The following is a 22,624-nucleotide window of genomic DNA, read 5'->3' as shown; positions in this document are numbered from 1 at the left end:
GTTTTTTTCCGGGCCTTCACATCTCTAAGCAGGAGTGTTCTGTGACTAGAGTGAGAAACCACAGAGTGGAATGACAGTGCCTGGGGGTAGCAAGAGTGTTCTGGGAATGGGCTCCATTGAAATACATTACAGTACATACAAGTAGAGTTGTAAAGAAAATGTGGAATGGATTTTCCATTAGGGTCTCTGGGCCAAAATAGACTACTCTGGGACTGGAATGACAGGCCCCAGCTTTGAATGACAGCAGGAGTATTCTGGGACTGGAATGACAAGACCCAGAGTAGAATTGACAATGGAGGAGGTGGCTCACATCAACCTCACGGAAAGGGAACATGGAGGTCAGGAAGGGAGCAGAATTGGACACTGGAACAGGTGGAGGGACAAGTGCAAGATTTATAACTGACAATGGAGGAGGTGGCTCACATCAACCTCATGAATTTGTAAGGAAAATGAGCTGACAGGCAGGATAATTACTGAGATGGAGCTGATTTGACAATAGCTACACACATTCGAGAAATATTTAAATGTAAAGTGTTTTACTCTACAGTTTGCAAATCCAGTTGCACAGAACTTCCACTACACCAAAAGTCACCCATTCCACTCTAGGGGCTGTAATTCCATTTCCAGAACACTCCTGCTACCCTGAGCTGCTGTCATTCCATCCCCAGAATATTCCTGCTACTTCCAGGGGCTGTCATTCCATTCTGGGGCCTATCATTCAATTCCCGGAACACTTCTCCTACCCCCAGGGGCTGTCATTCCACTCTGTGGACTCTCATTCCATTCCCAGAACACTCCTGTTACCCTCAGGGACTATCAATCCACTTTGGAGCCTGTCCTTCCATTCCCAAAATACTTCTGCTACTTCCAGGGGCTGTCATTCCACTTTGTGGTCTTTCATTCCAGTCCCAGAACACTGCTGCTACCCCCAAGGACTGTCATTCCAGTCCCAGAACACATCTGCTAGCCCCAGGGGCTGTCATTCTACTCTGTGGTGTCTCATTCCAGTCCCAGAACACTCCTACTACATCCAGGGGCTGTCATTACACTCTGGGGCCTGTCATTCCAGTCCCAGACCACTCCTACTACATCCAGGGGCTGTCATTCCACTCTGGGGCCTGTCATTCCAGTCCCAGAACACTGCTGCTACCCCCAAGGACTGTCATTCCAGTCCCAGAACACATCTGCTAGCCCCAGGGGCTGTCATTCTACTCTGTGGTGTCTCATTCCAGTCCCAGAACACTCCTACTACATCCAGGGGCTGTCATTACACTCTGGGGCCTGTCATTCCAGTCCCAGACCACTCCTACTACATCCAGGGGCTGTCATTCCACTCTGGGGCCTGTCATTCCAGTCCCAGAACACTTCTGCTAGCCCCTGGGGCTGTCATTCCACTCTGTGGTCTCTCATTCTAGTCACAGAACACTCCTGCTACCCCCAGGGGCTGTCATTCCACTTTGGGGCCTCTCATTCCAGTTCCAGAAGGCTTCTGCTACCCCGAGGGGCTGGCATTCCACTCTGGGGAACTCTCATTCCAGTTCAGTGGGTGCACGGGGGGGGGGCACCAGACGGTAGCCTTGCCTAGTGTGCAAAAAACCCTGGGACCGGCCCTGATGATCCTACTAAGTGAAACAGTCTCAAATTGCCATGTCTGGAGAATTGCTAGAGAGACTAGGGTTGCCAGCTCTGAGTTGGGAAATACCTGGAGGTTTTGGGGGTGGAGCCAGGGGAGGGGAGGGACTTCAATGGGGTATAATGCTGTACAGCCCACCTTCCAAAATGGCCATTTTCTCCTGGTGAAATGATCTCTGTCACCTGGAGATCAGTTGTAATTGTACAGGCTCTCCGGCCACCACCTGGAGATTGACAACCCTAAGAGAGACCCAGGTGTTAAATCCGCATTTCTGTATATAATTTTTAAAGTGAGTGTGTAGAATTTTGCCCCTTTCTCCCTCTTCCCTGCCAGCCTCTGAGCCATGTGGCATTTTGTTCAAGTGGTTCCAGTAACTTCAGGCATCTTTCCAGAAACTGAAAGGGACTGATGGTTTGCAGCGGCCAATTGGATCCAAGCTAATTCATTTGTTTGGCTTACCAAATCTTTTGAGGCTCTGCTTCAAACAAATGCAGTTTGGTAGTGCAGAAAGTATTAAGCAATTGAATCATGGCAACAGCAATCTGTGATCAACTTCTTGTACCACATTTTTTAAAAATTGCTTCTTTTTAAAGGCAAAGGGAGAGTAGCTGACCAATTCTCATTCTTAAGACCAGACACAAATTGTGCATACCCATGTTAGTCCATGGGGGGGGGGGGGTGTCCAAAGGCAGCGATTGTGTAGTAACTTTAATAAGAGGAACAAACTATTAAGACATCACACACTTCTGAACTACTTTAGGAGTTCTCCAGATCCCTTCAGGCGGGCATATTCATTTCCCACAAAAATGGGAGGGGGAAGAAATGCAGTATTATTGTACGGCATGCTTGTGTGTGGGGGGGTGTATAACTTTTAAATAATACAATTTACAGGTATTAATATCTGTAAAATGGCCTGATTAAAAAAAACACAGCAAAAAAATAAAATTTCTGCAGCACAGAACCATAAAACATTGCTATTAAAGCAGTACAGATTTATCTCAGTGTGATGGTGGTTACAAATCTCTGAAGAACTTCTGAGGCCAGGACACCACTGAAGAAAATGTCCTTTCCCCAGCAGTCATCCTGCTTATCATCTGAAGACAAGGGCAGTAGGAGAAGAAGGAGGGCCCTCAGAAGGTCTTAATCTGGGGGCAGGTTGACATGAGAGCATATACATTCAAGTGGGTAGCCATGTTGGGCTGAAGCAGCAGAACAAAGTTTGAATCCAGTGGCACCAACAAAGTTTTATTCAAGGTATACGCTTTCATGGACACACACCCTGCACCTGATCAAATATGAGATAATGTAGTCACCTACTCCCAGACAATTTAGAGCTCTGTTGGTCAAAACCAATACTATGCATTGTACCTAGGCTTGCCAAGTCCCCCCGGGGGGCGGGGAAACCCCCGCCCCAGAGGCCCGTTCCCCGCTGCCGGCAGATCGGGCCCCGGGGGAAACCCAACCCCGACATGCATGTCACCCGGAAGTGACGTGACCACACCGGGCACACTGGGGGCGAGGCCACGGTCATCCAAGGGAAAACTATGGTTTTCCCTCGGATGGTCGTGGCCCCGCCCCCGGCGTGGTCGCATCACTTCCGAGTGACGAGGATGCGGCGCGCGCTCCAGCCACCAGACGGGAGTCCCCTGCTGCAGCGAAGATTGCACTTGGCAACACTAATTGTACCTGGGAACTAGAACTTAAAGGTATTTCGATATTAGAGTAGGGTGCCCCATCAGAAGGCTGATGGCTGTATTTCGTTCTCTCCTTCTCTCTCTCGTTCTCTCACGCACACATTGCTAATATAGCAATAGCCTCGAGCAGAAAATAAAATTATAAAATAAGATAATGCCTTACTTGGTGTTATTCTTCTGTTTAATTATTGCTGTTGTTTAATTATTATTTATTATTGCTACAGAGAGAGTAACAATCATTTATAACCTATAGTAACCACCACGTCACCTGTGCCCTCATACTGTCAGATGCCTCAGTGGGCATTTCCTTATTTCTGAGTAAAAGAGTAATTAATCTAGCCCTCAGCTCATTAAATATAGGACATTCCATAAGCATATGTTCAGGTGTTTCAGTCTTATCATGTGGGCATCTACGCGTTCTATTTGAATACAGCACTTTTTAGTATCTACTCTCCAAAACCGCCAATGGAAGGGCTGTTTATGGGAACTGTAATCCTATAGTGATCAAGTTGAATTCTGTTTACATGACATGATTAACAATTTACCTATAATAGGACTGCCAGATTCGAAAAGACTAAGAAGAAATGGACGCTTATCCAACTACAGAAGAAGTCATAAACTTTGAGCTGGACTCTAACTTTAATACTAACAGATTAACATACCAGTATTAACAGCACTCAACACTTTTCTTTGTCCCTCTATATACCCCCCCTATTTTTCTCTATAAGCGAAACTTCTCTCCTTTTTAGGAGAGGGAAATAAAAGTATTTACATTTAAAATAACCAATTTACCTATAATAGGTATGTGTTGAACTTTAATACAGCGGTCCACAAGCAACCCATTACTAATCCCAAGCATTTTTTGAGTATACCACTGTCTTAGGTTATCAAAGACACTGAAATGAGCACCCTGAAAGAATCACTTTAAGAAACAACAAAACGCAGCAGATATGAGGAGATATAATCATCATCAGTGATGATAATACTGATCTCCTTATCACTTCCACCCCCCATCAGCGAAATATATAAAAAGTGAATATTAGTAATAATAAGAGGACTGTGTGAGCTGGATCCTGATGATACGTGAACAGAGCAAGGTTACAGAGGGGTTTTTTCTGATTCCCTCCTCCCACTGCAGCCACTTGGGAAAAAATGCTTGTGAGCATTAGCAGATTCTTGGCGATGGTGTACAGTGTGGTGTGGGAGGCTGCAATGTGAAGGGGGAACTGGGAAAAATCCTGCAGTGTCTTTGTTCATGGAAGAATTTGATGCCAAACCTTTTTGCAGATCTTTGATCAGCATAGCCCACTGCAGCCCAGAACTCCTGAGTTCCCGTGATCCGCTGTCCTCCGCCTCCCTGGCAGCCCGGGATTACAGGCACGTACCGCCTTACTTGTAGTTTAGAATTCCTATGCCTCAATTATTGATACAAGGTTCCAAAGAGCCTGGGTCAAAAAGGGCTTATGCTCCTTATCTGAAGACAACCCTTTTTGCTTGGGCATGAAGGATCCTTGGTTAAAGTTGTAGGAGACTTCTTTGTCCTATGAAAAGTAAACATCTGAGGTATAATGAAGCTACACCTCTGACTGTTACTGACCAATGAATGCATGCCTACTTAAATGATGCTTTCTTACCTGTAAAAACAAAAAAGGGAAAGAAACTAAACCTAACAAAGAACTCCAAAACCAAACAAAGGTTAGTGGAAAAGAGGGACAATATTAAAACCTTTTCATAAAAAGAGGTACATGTATTTATTGATAATATCAAATTAAAACATATATAGGGGCCCAATTATAACCAATATATATAAAACATAACCATAACCAGGGCTAAAAGAGTTGACCTGACGCGTTTCGGCCGAATCGGCCTTCCTCAGAGGTCATACAAGTGTGGCTAGATGGTAAATAGTTACATTCATAAAAACACAATCAGGAATACATACAAACTATAAATTCAACAAGGACCATAAAGTAAATTGCTGTAAAGATAAAAAATAGAAGATTAAACACACATATTTTACAACCAATAAAAAATATTTTTGAAATCTATACAGCCAATCAATGAATGTGTTACAAACTTACTTCAGAAGTAAAATAACCAGGCACAGGATAAATATGCACATGAAACCTTTTTAGTGCAATCACTAGCCCAGTGATTATAAAATCCACCTAAGGAATAAAATGAAAATCAGTATATCAAGCAATTTAAAAGCCAAAAGTGCACAATGCTAGTAATAATTATAAAATAGTTACCTATGGTCCACAAATAACCTTCTTTGATTGTGTTGCCACAATATTCACAAGTAAAAAGCAGTGTGGATAAATTTTAAAATGCTGGAGCTTTATAGTAAGGTAATCTGGTCATGTGATTGCACCTTACACATCGAGTATACCATTAAGGGATAAAGAAACAATACAAATTTAAACAGTCCATATATAAAGATACATGCTATAACAACAAGATTATATTGCACACCAGTCAACATGCTCATTCAGGCCGTATGGGGTTGCAGTTTTAAGAGTATGTATCCAGTATAATTCTCTTTTTTTCAGCTGTTGGATCATCTGTTGGTGGCCACTCGGTTTGTTGCAATAAATATATTAAGAATTTTTCTCCTCACTGGCACTTCACTCGTGTTGTTCTTTTTCAGGCTTGGGGACACACAAGCCACACTTGTGGGCCAAATTCATAGAAGAGGTGGGAAGTGGTAACTGTCGAACACATGGCCTCATCCCATACTGTTGCTGTGGGTCACAGAGCTCACGGGAATAGTTTTTGAGCTCATGGGAAGAGTTGCACGGGAAGGAGGAATGGCAAAAATCCCCACCTGAGGCAGGCAAATTCGTATAACTTTTTGGGATCTGGCCGTTCAGTTATTTTTCTCCTGGAGGAGGTAGCTCACATACATCTAAGTTTCTTGGTCAGCAAACACTTATATACATTGGGTTGGATCTTAAATATCATTAATGCAGCAGAGGTCACAGAATGGAACTCTCCTATCTTCCTATCGTACTGCACTAACGCCTGGTGGCCAGGGATCCCTCCCCAGCTATATAGGTCGAGCACGGTCTGTAGTAGAGGTGAATCAGCAAAATGATCTCCTTTGCCACCCATTGTAATTTCGCTAGTGTGTATACCCTGTTTTGAGTGTTATGATGTAATGCTAGTTTAAAAGTTGCTATTCGTGTGATCAGATTATTTCTCGGCCTTATTTTTTCAAGTTCTTTATTGTCTTAATAACATTTCAGTTCACAAGCAATACTTGAGTTGCCTCTGGTTAGGGGTTAGTTTTGGATATGTAGCTTGTGGATTTTACAGTAGGGACATAATCTGTTCTGAATTTTCAGTTTTAATGTTCTGGAATTTACAAAAAATTCAGTGACAATCATGACTAATTCCTAAGTAGGTATGAAACTTGAATTACACACCTTTGCTCTGTAACACAGCCATTCCTGTTTTCTTTTTAAAGCAATGCTTTAGCTTTCATGGCTGCTGAGAACTCAGAGGATAAGGGCAGTATTTCTTGAAGGGTCAGAGTAGAGTGCAAGTATTGGACTCTTCCAGTGACTAAGAGCAAAATAAGCAGTGGGACACTTCATACCTCTATTAAAAACTATAAATGCTTGCAACTAAATTCAGAAGTGCAAGAAGTACTTACCTCCTCACAGCTGTAAGGATAGTTTAGCATTGAACAATTTGTTGGGTTGTTATGGTTTGAAAGCAGAATTTTGCTGATCTTGAAATGAGAGAAATCGTCCTAGGTTTTGCATTGCAAACTTAGACTTAAAAAAAAAAATCCTGTGCGAAATCCAAGTCTCCTTTAGAGTGAAAGCTCCTTTAGAGTGAAAGACAACTACAAAGCAGGGAGAACAGCAGCTCCATAGGGTGGCTGCGTTGTGAGAACTGCATCTAGTTCTGTAGAGGCTTGGAATGTCCAGTTCTCCCAACTGATTGAGGTTTATAAGATTATGCATGGGAAAGAGCAGGTAGAGAAAGAGGTACTTTTCTCCCTTTCTCACAATACAAGAACTCATGGGCACTCCATGAAATTGCTGAGTGGTCGGGTTAGAACGGATAAAAGGAAGTACTTCTTCACCCAAAGAGTGATTCACACTTGGAATTCACTGCCACAGGAAGTGGTGGCGGCTACAAGCATGGACGGCTTCAAAAGGGAATTAGATAAGCATATGGAGCAGAAGTCCATCAGTGGCTATTAGCCACAAGGTATAGATAGGGACTCTGGGGCAAGTGATGCTCTGTCATCTTGGTGCTTGGGGGGGTCAACAGTGGGAGGGCTTCTAATGTCCTGGCCCCACTGGTGGACCTCCTGATGGCACCTGGTATTTCTGGCCACTGTGTGATACAGAGTGTTGGACTGGATGGGCCTTTGGCCTGATCCAACATTGGCATCTCTTATGTTCTTATGTTCTTAACTGAGAAGGGTAAAGGAGAGAAGTGTAATTAAGAACATGTTGCATACTCCTAAACAATGTAAGCTAATTTGTTAAGATATATTTTTTTACAAACATTCAAAATAGTGTAGCTGGTGAATCTTCCCAAGGCGATCTGCACTGGCTAGATGCAGGCGGGAACTCCAGTGGTAGTGTGCATTCTCAGTGGTGGATCCCAGCTTGTGGAACAGCCTGCCTGAGGAGTTCAGGAAGGCTTCTATGCCTCTGTCATTCTTCAGCATGTGCAAAAATCAGGGTTCGAGATGGCATTTTTAATTAGTTAATTACTTAATTTATTTATTAGATGTATATCCCGCCCTCCCCAAATGGGCTCAGGGCGGCTAACAACAGAGGCAAATGCCATAACAAACAACTAAAACAGCATTAAAACAATCAATAAATAAAGTGCGGTGCTCTTGATGTTAAATCTTATTACTCCAAGATGGGTGCCATTTATCAACCTAGCCTGACAACATAAGTTCTTCGGTCATCTAGGCGTCTTCCCCGGAGCCGGCTCACTTATAGGTCTAATCCACCGTCGAAGATGGCAACTCGGTGGTGGCACAATGACGGCGGCGGCTCCTATGCAAAGGCCTGGCGGAAGAGCTCCGTCTTACAGGCCCTGTGGAACTGTGCCAAGTCCCGCAGGGCCCGGATCTTCTCTGGGAGCTCGTTCCACCAGACAGGAGCCACCGCCGAGAAAGCCCTGGCCCTGCTTTTTAAGAGATTAGAATGGATCAGTTCAGGAGGTCATCTTTGTCATAGAATGATTATTGTAGGTATCACCTGTTCTTACTGCATTCCCTTGTAATTCCACTTCTATATGGTTTATAATAAATCTTGCTTTAGATATTTTGTTGTTCACATTGTTCTCTAATTCTGTGATCTTAGTCCTGTTGCACGGTTCATTGGTTATGCTATCTGATTGCGGTGTTTATATCCTGTAATCCACCTTGAGTCTCAGCAAGAAAGGCAAACTATAAATAAAGCAAATTAATTAATAAACGTAGCTTTACAGACAGCACGTGGAGGAGAACAATAAACTTTTGTTTGGAGAGAGCCTAACCAGAGGTCTTGACTATGTTTGTAGGTAAAAGAGAAGAGATTAAGATTGTAAGGAATTTTTGAATGTTGCAAATGACTTGGAAGTGTCTAATGCTAGCCTTCCCAGATAGCCCTTGCTCTTAATTTTCAAAAAACATATAATCTGTGGTTTTAGACTCCAGTTCCAGGTTGAAATCATCAGACTACCACCTCCTATTTGACACTTGGTGTAGACTGGTCTGTTGTTGCTCATTCCCAAATAGTTTAGTTGCTCCTCTGGTGAGCTGAACATTACTCAGGACCCTGAAATTTAATTTCAGGCATACAAATTCCAGGACAAAAAGGGAAAAAACTACTCCTTTAGTATATTGTGCCCTTTCTATCAGTGTCAACCCAATATGGTGGCAGTAAGAGAAGTGACACTGCAAGAATTTTCTGAGACTGTCTTCTCTTTACTATTTTTAAGAACTGCGCTAGCTTTGAAAAAAAGTGAGTAGTTCATATATAATTCCCATATCTCTGTTCCCCTTTTTTCCCTAGACAGAGCAATTTTGGAATAATGTTTCCTAGATTTTCTGAGTGCACTATATTTGACATATGTCTTATCTCTAAAGTACATAGTAGACTACAGGTGAAATTGTTCCACAAATGATGATGAAGCAGGTTAGTTTTTAGCTGTAATAAATATCACCACTTCATGGGGCCAATGTAAATGTAACTTGTGAGCTCCGTAGAAGGAATATGCTAATGTCAAATATTGGAATGTATTCATACAGGCATTTGAAAAATTCCACAGAGTTTAACTACAATGCTAAGATTACTGAAATACTTGTGCGTTTGCCAATTAGTTCTGCAAAGCAATAGTACCATAACAAAGCGTCATCTTTTGCTGCATATCTGCAAGTAGATACTATTTCCTGCTTGCTTTGCTGCTTTGAGATGAATGAAACAGGCATTGAAAGTGTTTGCTGTTACTACTTGTACCTTTAAATGTGTACCTCCCTAAAAAGAGGACTGTTTTTAATACAACTGGCATCAGATTTTAGTTTGTATGTGTCATGTGCAGCAGTAAAAGGTGAAAAAAGTTCACTTGTATTTTGTGAACGGTGTGAGCTTGGACGGTTCTCACTTTGAAAGTTGGGACTGTGTGCTTTAAATTGTTCTTGGCATGACTTCACTTGGAGGGCAAGAGCCATTGCATTTTAACAGCTTCTTTTTTTTACTTTTCTTGAGTGTTTTAAGAACTACATTGGCAGCTATTATGTGAGAGCTTGACTTCAGTGAATTCTGCTTAAACGCTACTTTGGTGAGACAACTGCAGGCTGTGTGTAAAAATGTCTAAAAAAATTCTCATTAAATAGTGCCAAGTATTCACTAGTAAGTTAACTTCTTACCTATCTTTCTTAGACAAATAAAAAGGAAGCAGGCAGTTGGAATACATTGACAGTTTTCTCAGGGATTAAAAACAGCGAATATTATGATGCCCCTGTATAGGTCTATAGTGCAGCCTCTTCTGGAATACTGTGTACGCAGTTCTGGTCACTGTATCTCAAACAAGACACTGCAGAACAGGACAAAGTATACAAGAGGGCAACCAAGATGATTAAGGGGTCGGACCACCTTTCCTATGAGGAATGGCTGAAGAGTCTGGGACTTTGCAGTTCAGAAAAGAGATGAGCAAGTGTCTATAAATTTATGTATGGGGCAGGGACGGTGGACTAGGTATCCTTTCTCTACAAGTACTAGAACCCGGGGGCATCTAACAAAGCTGATGAGTAGTAGATTCAGGATGAACAAAAGGAAATGCTTCTTTATCTCAGCAAGTGATTAAAATGTGGAATTCGCTGCCAGAGGATGTAGTGATGACCACAGGAACAGTTGGCTTTAGAACCGACTCTCCTCCACCACTAGGCTGTTTATGGTCTACTGGTATAGACGGATGGGTAGCTTCTCTTGATATTTTGATTGGAACACAGAATTGCAAATGTGTACTGGGAGAAGCGGGGTACATTTACCTATTTATTACATGAATGTGAGAACTATCTAAAGTGAACTGTTTAAGTGCCGAAGTCATTCTTCTACAGGTAGACATGAGTTTGACCTTTGAATTTTGAGTTGGATGTGAACACTGAGGGCTACCCAGTGAAATAAAGGCATTTGGGTCACTTTGCCTTTATGGTTACCTCCACTTGTTGTTATGTGGAGGTGGTGGGGTAGCACCATCTTCATCATCCACAACTCTTACCTTACCCAGAGGAAGGGGGAATTCCTCAAAAGGCCATACCAGTCACACAGCTAGTGAGTGACATCGTTAGTAAGCATGGTGTGTGTTTGGATGCTCTGCACAGTGCATAGACATAGTAGGCAGGCGCTCCCATTCTCCATGTGAGTTGATCCCTTTATCTGTTCTTAAACTCAAATTCCAGTGTTTAATCTTCTGCAAATTACGGCTTTTTGCTTCTTATGCCTACTTTGTTTCAAGATTATGGTTTCCAGGCAGTAGCGTGTTTTCTGGAGGCAAGAAACTTGTGGTTTGTGCAGTGAGCTTGGTTTCTTAGAACTCCAGTATCAATTTATAGTAGTTGGTTTCTTTTTGGAGTAGCACGAAAGAAGGCAAAGGACAATTCTTTGATACAGTTCACTATTTAAACACCATGAATAGACTTTGAGTTAAAATGTTAAAAGCAGCATGATGACTACAAATGGTTTTAAAAAAAACAACACCCAAGGTTATTTTCTACCTGAAGAGATTTTTATAATAATTTTGCAACTTCACTATTTTGTCTACATAGTCTGCATACCTTGGATTTTGAAATGTTATGCCCATACTTGCATGATGCTATAATATCGAGTTCTTTTGAAGACAGTAAAGCTGTTGCTCTGAGAAAGCTTTTGGTAGGAACTGAAGCATTCAGAGTGCAAGAAACACTCTTACAAGAACTTCAGCCTTGCGGGAGGGAGTAACATTGATGGGGTAACCATCTGACTGTCCAGTACAGAGACCTGAAGAAGGAAGTATCTTACAAAACGGTTTACTGTCTAAATAGTGAATATGTCTGCGTATTTAGGGGAGTGCTGATAAAAGAACCTAAACAGCAGATTAATTAGATACTAAATTAGCTTCAAAATGAGTAACTGTTTGAAAGAAAGGTTCAGTTTAAAATCTGCTGTTGGTTTGAAAAGGATGGAAAGTGAGTGAACGAATCTCAATCTGCAATACCTGTTTTCTAGTCTTTAAAACCATGAACATGCTATGTTAAGTACTGCATTGCAAACTAGTGCACAAGCTGCTATTTAAAAAAAATTGTGAGAAACCTCACTTCTCAGAAAGGTGGGAACCATTCTACACATTCTGGCACAAACTGCATTTTCTCATAGCACTGTATAACTCTGCAGTCCTTTTCTGATTTGATGTTAAAGAAAGGTAGATAGATGTATTAGCAGCTGTACTGATGCCCTGTTTAGGGAGAAAGAAATAGAAATAGAAATAAATGTATATTGTCACCTTGCTTATTTAATATATATGCAGAGTACATCATGCGAAATGCTGGCCTGGATGAATCACAAGCGGGAATTAAGATTGCTGGGGAAAAGATCAACAACCTGAGATATGCAGACGATACCACTCTAATGGCAGAAAGTGAAGAGGACCTAAAGAGCCTCTTGCTCAGGGTAAAAGAGGAGAGCGCAAAAGTGGGCTTGAAGCTTAACATAAAAAAAACTAAGATCATGGCTACTGGCATTAAAGTTGTGAGCGAGCGATTTGGTTACTGCATAAATTAGTTTGCCCTGGAGTCATCCTTCCTGAGCAAAGGCAAAAATGTGTGAGCTGGAGGCTAAAAAACTGTGAGCTAGGTCACACTAACTCAGCTTAGAGGGAACACTGGTCACAAACCCTTTTGAGAATCTGATAAAAGCTATGGACTTCCCCCCGGAAAAATGCACATAAAGACATACAAAATTTTGCATACCATTTATTTTATTGCATTGGAAATTGATTTCCTTCACATAGACAGAATAGAAAACCAATTTTTACAAAGATTTGTCTCACTCTTTTTTTTTTTTAAGAAAAATAATGGTCATTGAAAAAACCTGAAATACCTCCAAATTGTTTCATCTCTATCTAAATGACATAATCGCTAGTTTAGAAGGTAGTGAATATAACATAAGTTTCCTATCCTTCTGTATGCAGATGTACATGGTCCTTCTGTCCTTAACCAAGATTGGCTTAAGGAGACTCCTGAACAAATTGGGAGAGTATTGCAATGCCGAAGGCTTGTGAATAAATTATGCCAAGTCAAAAGTTCTGATTTTTAGGAAACGCCCAAAGAAATCTACCTGGAGCAATCTTGGCACTCAGATCGAACAATGCAACGCATATAAATATCTGGGCTTAACCTTCTCTGAAACTCTCTCCTGGTACCCTCACCTTACATCTTTAAAAGCTGCTGCCATGAAGAATTTGGGGGCTCTACTGAAGTTCTGTTTTTCAAAGGGAGGATGCATGGTAGACCCAGTTCTTAAACTGTTCGGGAGTAAGATAATTCCAGCCAATGCTATATGGAGCAGAGATCTGGGGCTGGGGAGGCCAGTTATTGTCCTCATTAGAAATAATACAGAATTATTTTATGAGGAGGATTCTTGTTTTGCCAAGAGGTGCACCAGTGGCATTAATGAGGGCCGAACTGGGAATTATTTCACTGAATGCCAGAGTCAATGTTATAGTAATAGTAATAGTTTATTAAGAACAGTCATAAGACCAGCAGAATGAACCAAAATATTAAACACAGAGTCCACAACATAAGAACCTTACAAGCTAGAGTCAATGTTAGAATTCTATCCTATTGGAGAAAATGTTTAGAACGACCCCAGGATTCCCGGGGCGGGGGGTGGGGGGTTAAGTTTTAGTGTGCTCCTAATGGGTGTTCAAAAAAGATGGGCTTATGGATTAGGACGTATTGGCACACTGTCTTATGGCACCCTTATTTAAGTTTTTTAAACGGGATCGTTGCAGGTCCCTGTATTTAGAGAAGTTAACCACCCTGGAATTAATATAGGCTTTTACGTGATCAGTGATCAGGACTGGACTTTTTTTGGCATCCCTGCCCCCCTTAGACTTTGTCTTTGTGACACGGGGGAAGTAAATGATATAGTACATTATATTTTGAGATGCCTATGGCATGAAGTTCCTAGGTTAAGGTACATCATACCCAGGGGTCATTCCGTAGAAAAAGAGGCGCAGGAGCTCATTAGCATATCTCATTAGCATAACTTATTTGCATATGCCACACCCCTGACATCACTGGAAGTTTGTCAGAAGGCAACACCCACTGCTCATGCTCCACTGGACTGTTTTGGATTGCTAGCTATTGGGGGGGGGGAATGTGCAGATCTGCCCTTGCAGAGGAGGGAGAGCTAGTACCTGAATAAAACTTGGTCTGGACTGTTTTGGACCGGGGGGCCAGGGGGAGTTCTGCAACTTACCTGGCTGTTTCTTGCTCTGATTGAGGGCTGCTGGGAGCAGGGGGTGGGGCTTGTTGCATGTGCCCGCCCCCTGGGCTCTTTACTGCCGGAGCTCCACTCCTGTGCGCTCCTGTAGGAAATGACTCCTGATCATACCTATTATTCCGCCAAGTAATGGACTCTCCGATCTGGATTTGGTCAAATTTTTACTCTCAGACCTTGACCACTGTGTTTCTAGTAGAATGGCACTATTTGCCTTAGCATCAAGGAAAATCAGAATGAGCCTAGTATTTAATGTAAAGTAGAACGAATACAGGATTTAATGCAGTTACTGATATTTTTAATGCCTACATTGTCATTTTATAGTCTGATGTATTTTTTTTACTCAACCGTGATATGACTTGTTATGGCCTATGGCTAAGACTTATTTATCACAATTATCACATACAAGCAAACTTGAGCTCAACAGTAAATTTAAATAAGAAGGTTGCTGGGTTTGGCTTGAATAAGAAGTTGAAATTGTGTAGCGGCATTTTACATGGCAATACATACGGCAGTTTTGACTCTTCCTTTGGTGGCAACAATTGCTGAAAACCCCAACTCTGAAAGATACTGCGAATGGAATTGGAGCTCCCATAGATCGCTTTGCCAGACAAGGGCAGCTTTACATCAAGGAACACCAGAATTCTCCAAGAGTCTTCAAGTTGAATTCATGTTGCATAATTTCCTTTGTCCTCAAGTCAGCAAGGTCATCTTTGGCAAACTAATTTTTAATGAATTTTCTGCACCCTTGATTCAGTCTGTGTTGGCATGGAATGGGCAATATATCCACGTTTCCATTTTAAAGTTGTCTAAGTAGAAGGAACCTTCAAAAGAGTTCTGCAGTGTTTCCAAGTTTCTGCAGACTTCTGCTTTTGTCGCTCTTTATTCCAGGCAGCAGAAGCACATCCTCCAAAGTTGGAAAGTTTGCACAGTTGTCCACCTCTAGCCTCCTCTTCCATAGTGGCAGCTTTGCCAAAAGCGCTCATAGTTTTTCAGCAGCATCCATAATGATGACTGTGGGACTTTAAAATCGAAAGATTTACCTCATTGATGTGGCCAAAAATAGCTGCCAGGTAAGCCAAGTAATGAATGAACTCCTCCCTGACAAGTTGTTCTGAGAGAGGGCTTTCCTTCTCACTTTAAGAAAAAAGAAAGAAACTTCTGCCTGAAGTTCAGTCAAGAGCTTCAAGGTGTGTCCTCTAGAAAGCCAGCAAACATTTGTGTTGTAGAGAAGACCTTCATATTCTGCTCCCATTTCTTGAGAAAACCTCTTGAAAAAGCAGTGATTCAAGTCCCTGGCTCTAATGAAGATGTTGACTTTCATGGCAGTAGACGAGACTTATTTTAGGATTGCGGGGAGAGTCTTTGATGCCAGTTCATGTCAATTTAGAAAAAAGTGAGTCATAACGATCGTGGGGTTTCTTTCTTCACCAGCAACAGGTGTTTCATCTGTTCTAGACATCGTAACATGGTGACAATGATGATTGTACGTTCCCTGACTGTGTACAGTAGCATCTCAAGCCAACCTACGTTTCTGGAGGGCTTCAATAAAACCGCAACAAAAATTTTCTTATAAAGACAATTTTCATAGTAACAGGAAGGAAATCAAAGAAAAATCACTTTTGTGCCTAGGTTAATGTTGCACAGGAAGGCGCATGCATATTCTTTCCATATAGTTGTAGTCCTGAGACTGGAATTTGACTAATCCAAGTATAATGTACAAATTCAGTTAGTATAAAGATCATGTGTTTTACATATTTCTATACCGGTATTTTATAAAATTAGAGTTAAGCGTTGTTGTTGTTATCCCATTGCATGTTTTTTTGACAGAATGCATAAATAAGTGTTTCAACTTTTTCATTTATTAGTTTCATGAAATTTTCCATGGAAAATGTTTTGCCCTTGACAGGGGGCAATGGGTTTTCATAGGAGAACATGTCTCACCCACAGAAGGATACGTTATTGGGAAAGAAGAAGCCCAAATACCAACAGAATGATCATAGACATTTTGCTTTACAGTTTGATAATGTGTTGGTTTTCTGTTGGGTTCATGACTTGCTAGTAATGCTACAAGCACGGATTTGCTTGAAGATTGATGACCTTGGAATTTGACTTGGGGTAGTGAGCATGTCCCAAATGCCAGCCTTTGACATCACCCTTTGGAGGCTCTCAGGTGGAAGGCACCTCAGTAAACACCCGTTTGCCCTAGCAGGTTATGCTGAATCTGCATAGAATTCAGTCCAAGAAATATACATATTAACATTAGAGCAAAACAATATAAACGTTATTTTTGTAGGCTTTTTGTTGGTTTGTTGTCAAAGGCTTTCATGGCCGGAGTTCATTAGTTGCTGTAGATTTTCCGGGTTGTATGGCCATGGTCGTGGTCTTGTTTTGTTGGTTTGTCGCTCTGGACTCCTTTTTCCCCCATTTTGCATTTTTCTGTCTTAACCTTTCAAAGTGTCCCTTTTTTAGTAAAAAGCTGCTGACTTTTAAAATGTCCTTGGAACATTTTAAAATGTATAATTTGATTTATTTATTTATTTATTTTGCTTGTTGGTATCTGTCTCCCAACAAGAGTGCGATATAAATGTTCTTAATCCAGTGTTTTTCTGGGTTCTGCGATCTTACTATTCCCAAATGGTCTCCTTTAATAGAAGGCTATATATGCATTTTTCAATGCATGTTTACTTGTAAGTGAAAATCTCAGTAATCATCAAGCATGTACATATTGAAAAAAATGTAATCTCTGTTAGGTGATTATGCACAACATTTACAAAGTATCCCATATTGATAGAGGAACCCTTTCAGCTTCCATCATAAGAACGAGGGTCGAAGGTTGAGACTGCTCCTGGTAAGCAGAGAACCATCTCACAGTTCCGTTGAGTTCAGGGGAACTTTATTTCAAAGAAAGTGCATTGTAATAAATGCTAAATAGAAGCTTGCGTGGCAACATAGAAGTGATTTGAGGGAAGGGGGGAGTCTCAAGTTTATAGGCACCAGTCTCGATGGCTTAGAAACTGGTATCAGTTTTCTTATGTTCTAGCTATGCAGAAGGTTATACCTGAAATGGTCATTGAAGTCTGTAGGTGAAGGCAGGAGGACACTCCTAAAATGCGTACTGTAATGGTGGACTTCAAAACTTTTCAGTTGGGACCTGTTGTACAGAACAGAACCACTATTAGAAAGGGGCTCATGGGGGAGGGGAGAGAGAACCCCTTCCATCATCACAGCTTTCTTCCTAATTTCCCCCGGTCCTCTCACTGCTTTATCCCTTTGACCACTCCTTAAGAAGAAGAAGAAGAAGAAGAGATTGGATTTATACCCCACCCTTCACTACCCAAAGGAGTCTCAGAGCGGCTTACAAACTCCTTCCCCTTCCCTTCACCACAACAGACACCCTGTGTGGTAGGTGGGGCTGAGAGAGCTCTTGACAGAAACTACTCTTTTTCAAGGACAGCTCTTATCAGAACTACGGCTTGCCCAAGGTCATCCCACCAGGTGCAAGTGGAGGAGTGGGGAATCAAACACGGTTCTCCCAGATTAGAGTCCGCACACTTAACCACTACACCAAACTGGCTCCTTTAAAAAACTGCCTAGTTGAATCCTGGCCATGATCTCACAGGAACATGGTCAGAATTTTTCAAAGTTGCTTGCAATGTGTGCACAAGTGCACAATTACCTTTCCTTTTAGGGGGGGTCTTTTTCCCCTGTTACTTTCACGATCTTTCTGCAAACCTTGGGATGCAACCTGAAAAGGCCCTCTCTAAGTGAAATTTTGTTAAACAGAAGAAAAAGGTCCTTTTGGGGTTCATACCCGTTCAGCTGTGATTTGTTTGTCTGAGAGAGTCTTTATCTTACATCCTTCTGCCGCTGCTGCTTACATAATCTACCAAGAACCAGACTGTGTAATGTAACTGTATCATTAGCATACTCTTTAAAGTCCCTGGATTGTTGAGATGCCATAAATTCGTCTGAGACTTTTGAAGAAGCTCTATAGAATTGTATATGTCTTGGGGAAAATAGTGTCAGAATTTAGAACCTTAATATTAAATTTAAATTGTCCTTTTGGGGTTCATACCCATTCAGCTGTGATTTGTTTGTCTGAGAGAGTCTTTATCTTACGTCCATCTGCTGCTGCTGCTTGCATAGTCTACCAAGAACCAGACCGTGTAATGTAACTGTATCATTAGCACACTCTTTAAAGTCCCTGAATTGTTTAGATGCCATAAATTCATCTGAGACTTTTGAAGAAGCTCTATAGAGTTGTATATGTCTTGGGGAAAATAGTGTCAGAATTTAGAACCTTAATATTAAATTTAAATTTGAAAGTTTATGACATGAATAGTGGGGGGGCAGGTGGTGAGAGCCAGCCATTTCAGGAAAGTCCCTGTTAACAACTTTAACCTTGTGAATATGAATAATACAGCATTTGTTCTGACAGGTTTAGGTCTAACAGCTTTGTTTTAAATGACTCATCAGTCTTTATTTGCTACTCCAGAATCACACAAAACTACACAGGCTTCGTAGTCCATTCCTGAGCATGAATAGTTGTTCTCTCCAGGCAAGCAACTCTGAGTTTACTGTGACCCTTTTCTCTTCTCTTCCCCAAATCCAACCTGTTGCCAGTTCCTCCTGCTGCTTCCATGATCGTGGTCCACCCTTCCATGTGATTAATCGTTTACACAGGGGGAGAGGGCATTCTTTTGCCAGATGTTTCGTGTTGTCCATGATTGTCCTTTATGCTAGGGGGCTGTTGAATATCTACCGTTTCCTGTTATACGTAGTCAGCTTGAAGATCATGAGACAAATGTAACTTTATTCCTTGCATTCAAACCTGGTTTTGATGTAGAACTCTGTAGGCTTATTTTAGAGGGATAAAGCCTACTGTTTACATTTGGAGGAACTGCTGGACTTTGGACATCCTCAGTTCTGAAACAGAACATAAATTAGTCCATCACTCTTTCTGTTCTATAAAGCAGTTCATTTTTGTGAAACACTTCTTTGAATACAGTTAGGGAAATAATTTGTCTCCTGCCCTTCTCTTGAGAGCCTTTATTGCAAAAAATAGGAATCTGAAGTTGTCAAAGATAGCAAAGGAGTGAAGTAAAATGCTCTGAACTAGAATTCAGTTACACACTGGATGGGAAATGGAGGGATACGAACACCTCTTGAGACTAAATGGTTTCCCCCACTTCATGGCAAAGTTAGCTTTTCTTAGAAAAGAACTTGAAAAATATGAGTAGGATTTAGCAGTTGTAGTTTTGTCAGTTTATAATCTGTGGCACTCTGTGTTCAAGTAGTGAACTAGTCTGGAATAAATTTAATTCTTATCCTCCAGATAGAAAAAGACACAATTGTAAGAAATGCTGTCCCCCTACAGGTTTACAGAGCCAGTTTGGTGTAGTGGTTAGGAGTGTGGGTTCTAATCTGGGAAAACCGGGTTTGATTCCCCACTCCTCCACATGCAGCTGCTGGTGTGACCTTGGGTCAGTCATGGCTCTCTCAGAGCTGTTCTCTCATGAGCAGTCCTCAAAAGAGCTCTCTCAGCCCCACCTACCTCACAGGGTGTCTGTTGTGGGGAGGGGAAGGGAAAGGAGATTGTAAACTGCTCTGAGACTCCTTCAAGTAGTGAAGGGTGGGGTATAAATTCAATCTCTTCTTCTCTTCTTAATGTTGAACGTATCTCTGAGAAGTGTCTTGTGCTAAATGTGCTTCCCTTATCCCAAAATCTGAAATGACTGCAGCTTCCTCTTACCTGGCAAAATGAGAGGATTCAGACTAATGTTCTAATGGTAAATCAACAGAATCTGTAAAGCTTGAAAGCTGCATAAAAACTCTATCTTATTGATCCTTGTTGAAAGATATGAGAGATAAGTAGATCTAACATAACACGGACGGCCAGTTAAAAATCTAGTCCAATAGTTAACATCTGGCCAGAATGGCATCTTTATCTGTATTGCTATCCTCTTAATCCAAGACTGTCTGCCACACCAGCTGTTACAAGAATGAAGGAAGCATTCTAGTTGTTTCTGCTGGCTACATCCAGGAAATAATTTCAATAGATTTAAGTCCTTGTGATTCATTACAATATTTAAATGTATAGTAACTCTGTGAAAAAAGTTCTTATTTAACTTGATTAAAGTCAACATGACTTTTAAGTATTAAGTTTGCTAAAACTTAGCATCTGTTGTTTAAGCCCAAACCCCATTAATAGGCACAAAATAAATACAACATTCTTGGAACTTTCCCCTTACTCAATAACTGGTAGATATCTCTGCTCAAGCTGTTTTGTTCAAGCTCATACACCAGGGATGTGACGACAGGACACAGTTGATTCATATGAAACAGAGGGGTGCGATGTATGAGAGTGTGCTGGGTGAAAGCTGTTACAGATATTAGGAGGCAAAAATCCCTGAAAAGACATGGGGAATCTTGCCCTCAGCATGCTGCTGCATCCTGAACTAGTTAAAGCTTTTGTACTGTCCACAAGGAAGGTTAGGGTGTGTGTTCTCAGTATATACCGAGCCAAATAAATACCAAAATAATACCTTATCGGTATTATTCAGGTATTTATTCAGACTAATCAGATTCTCTAATCTGATTCTGCTACTGATATAGCTGGCCCAAATGAAAGCTAGTAAAAATCAGCTTTTATTCAGGTTAGCTAAGCAGTGCAAAGTTCACCCACTTCCGGGTGAGCGTTTTGGAGCCTACCGGCCATTAAAACTGGCTGAAATGTCTGAGAGACATTTAACCCATTTGTTTCACTGCTCCCCGCTTGGAAGCAGGAGGTGGCTAAAGGGAGGGGTTAAATGTCTGACGCCACATGTCCCCCAGAGAGCGCTGAGGTTGGGGACCCAAAACTGCCTGACTGTCCCTGGTCCAAAAGATGCCAGACTGGCTGTCACCAGAGCCAGGGCCTTCTCAGTGGCGGCTCCATACTGGTGGAATGAGCTCCCAGAAGACATCAGGGCCCTGCGGGACCTTTTACAGTTCTGCAGGGCCTGTAAAATGGAGCTCTTCCACCAGGCCTTCGATTAGGAGCCACCACTGAGGAATGAGCACTGGAAACTGAACCATCAAGGCCCTGTGCTGTGTTATTGACATTAGGACAACGAGACACCGGCCTACCTATATTGGCCCACTTCAGTAAACGCCATCTGCCATCTGCACCAATTGCACTTTAAGTATATTATGGTTTGAAATTTTACAGTTACGCATTTGTATTTTATCGTATTTTAGTCTGTGTACGCCGCCTTGAGCCTGCATGCTCAGGCAATGTGGGATATAAATCAGACCTCTTGTTCCCTCCCCCCAGTTTCCAAACGGAGGAGTGGGAAAGGGAGGTTTGAAATGGCTTGTGGCCATTTAAACCAAACAGCTGATGGGCTGACCCACTGCGCTATTCGAATGGCTGCAAGCTGTTTCAGACCTCCCTTTCCCTCCCCTCCTTTTGGAAACGAAGAGGAGTTAGGACAACGAGACACCGGCCTACCTATATTGGCCCACTTCAGTAAACGCCATCTGCCATCTGCACCAATCGCACTTTAAGTATATTATGGTTTGAAATTTTACAGTTACGCATTTACGCATTTGTATTTTATCGTATTTTAGTCTGTGTATGCCGCCTTGAGCCTGCATGGTCAGGCAACGTGGGATATAAATCTAAAATAAATCTTAAATAATCATTATTATTTTTATTTCAGACCTCTCGTCCCCTCCCCCCAGCTTCCAAATGGAGGAGTGGGAAAGGGAGAGGTTTGAAATGGCTTGTGGCCATTTGAACCAAACAGCTGATGGGCTGACCCACTGCGCTATTCAAATGGCTTGTAGCCATTTAAACTGAACGGGGGGAATATCTTGACACTTTAACGTGAGGCATACACAAGACAAAGATACATCCAAGCCCTTTTTAGGTTCTGGTGCAAACGTACTGAGACATCGACGGTCCCTTTCAGACACAATGGCAATGGCATGTAGCAGGAGGATCACTACGTAGCATGTTCTCCCCATGTGTTGGCAACTGTAATACCTCCATGTGTTCAGTTTCAGACTTCAGCCCTTTATTTCTTTTGAACCCATTTGCACTTATTCATGCCTTCCTTTATGGGTGTGCAAAAAAAAAATCGGGATTTTTTGGGTTCGGGTTTATTGAACACCGAAATTATCAGTATTTGCCGATATTCCTGAATCCAAATATCTGTATGATATTTGGATTCAGGAAGTATTCAGGAAACCCAAATTATGCTTTAAATGGCTGGCGGTAGCAGTCATTTCACCACTCCATTTTGCTCCCC

General features: G+C 41.7%; 1 protein-coding gene across 1 annotated transcript in view; it reads left to right on the top strand.

Moving 5' to 3' along the window:
* Window positions 1-22,624, top strand: part of RRAS2 (related RAS viral (r-ras) oncogene homolog 2) — an 80,565-nt gene that overhangs the window by 50,251 nt on the left and 7,690 nt on the right. The gene's annotated exons all lie outside the window — the stretch shown is intronic.

Source organism: Gekko japonicus, unplaced genomic scaffold (assembly GCF_001447785.1).
Source record: "Gekko japonicus isolate JY-2015 unplaced genomic scaffold, Gekko_japonicus_V1.1 scaffold2335, whole genome shotgun sequence".
In the NCBI taxonomy this organism is placed as follows: domain Eukaryota; kingdom Metazoa; phylum Chordata; class Lepidosauria; order Squamata; family Gekkonidae; genus Gekko; species Gekko japonicus.
This window is presented reverse-complemented; position numbering and strand designations above follow the sequence as displayed.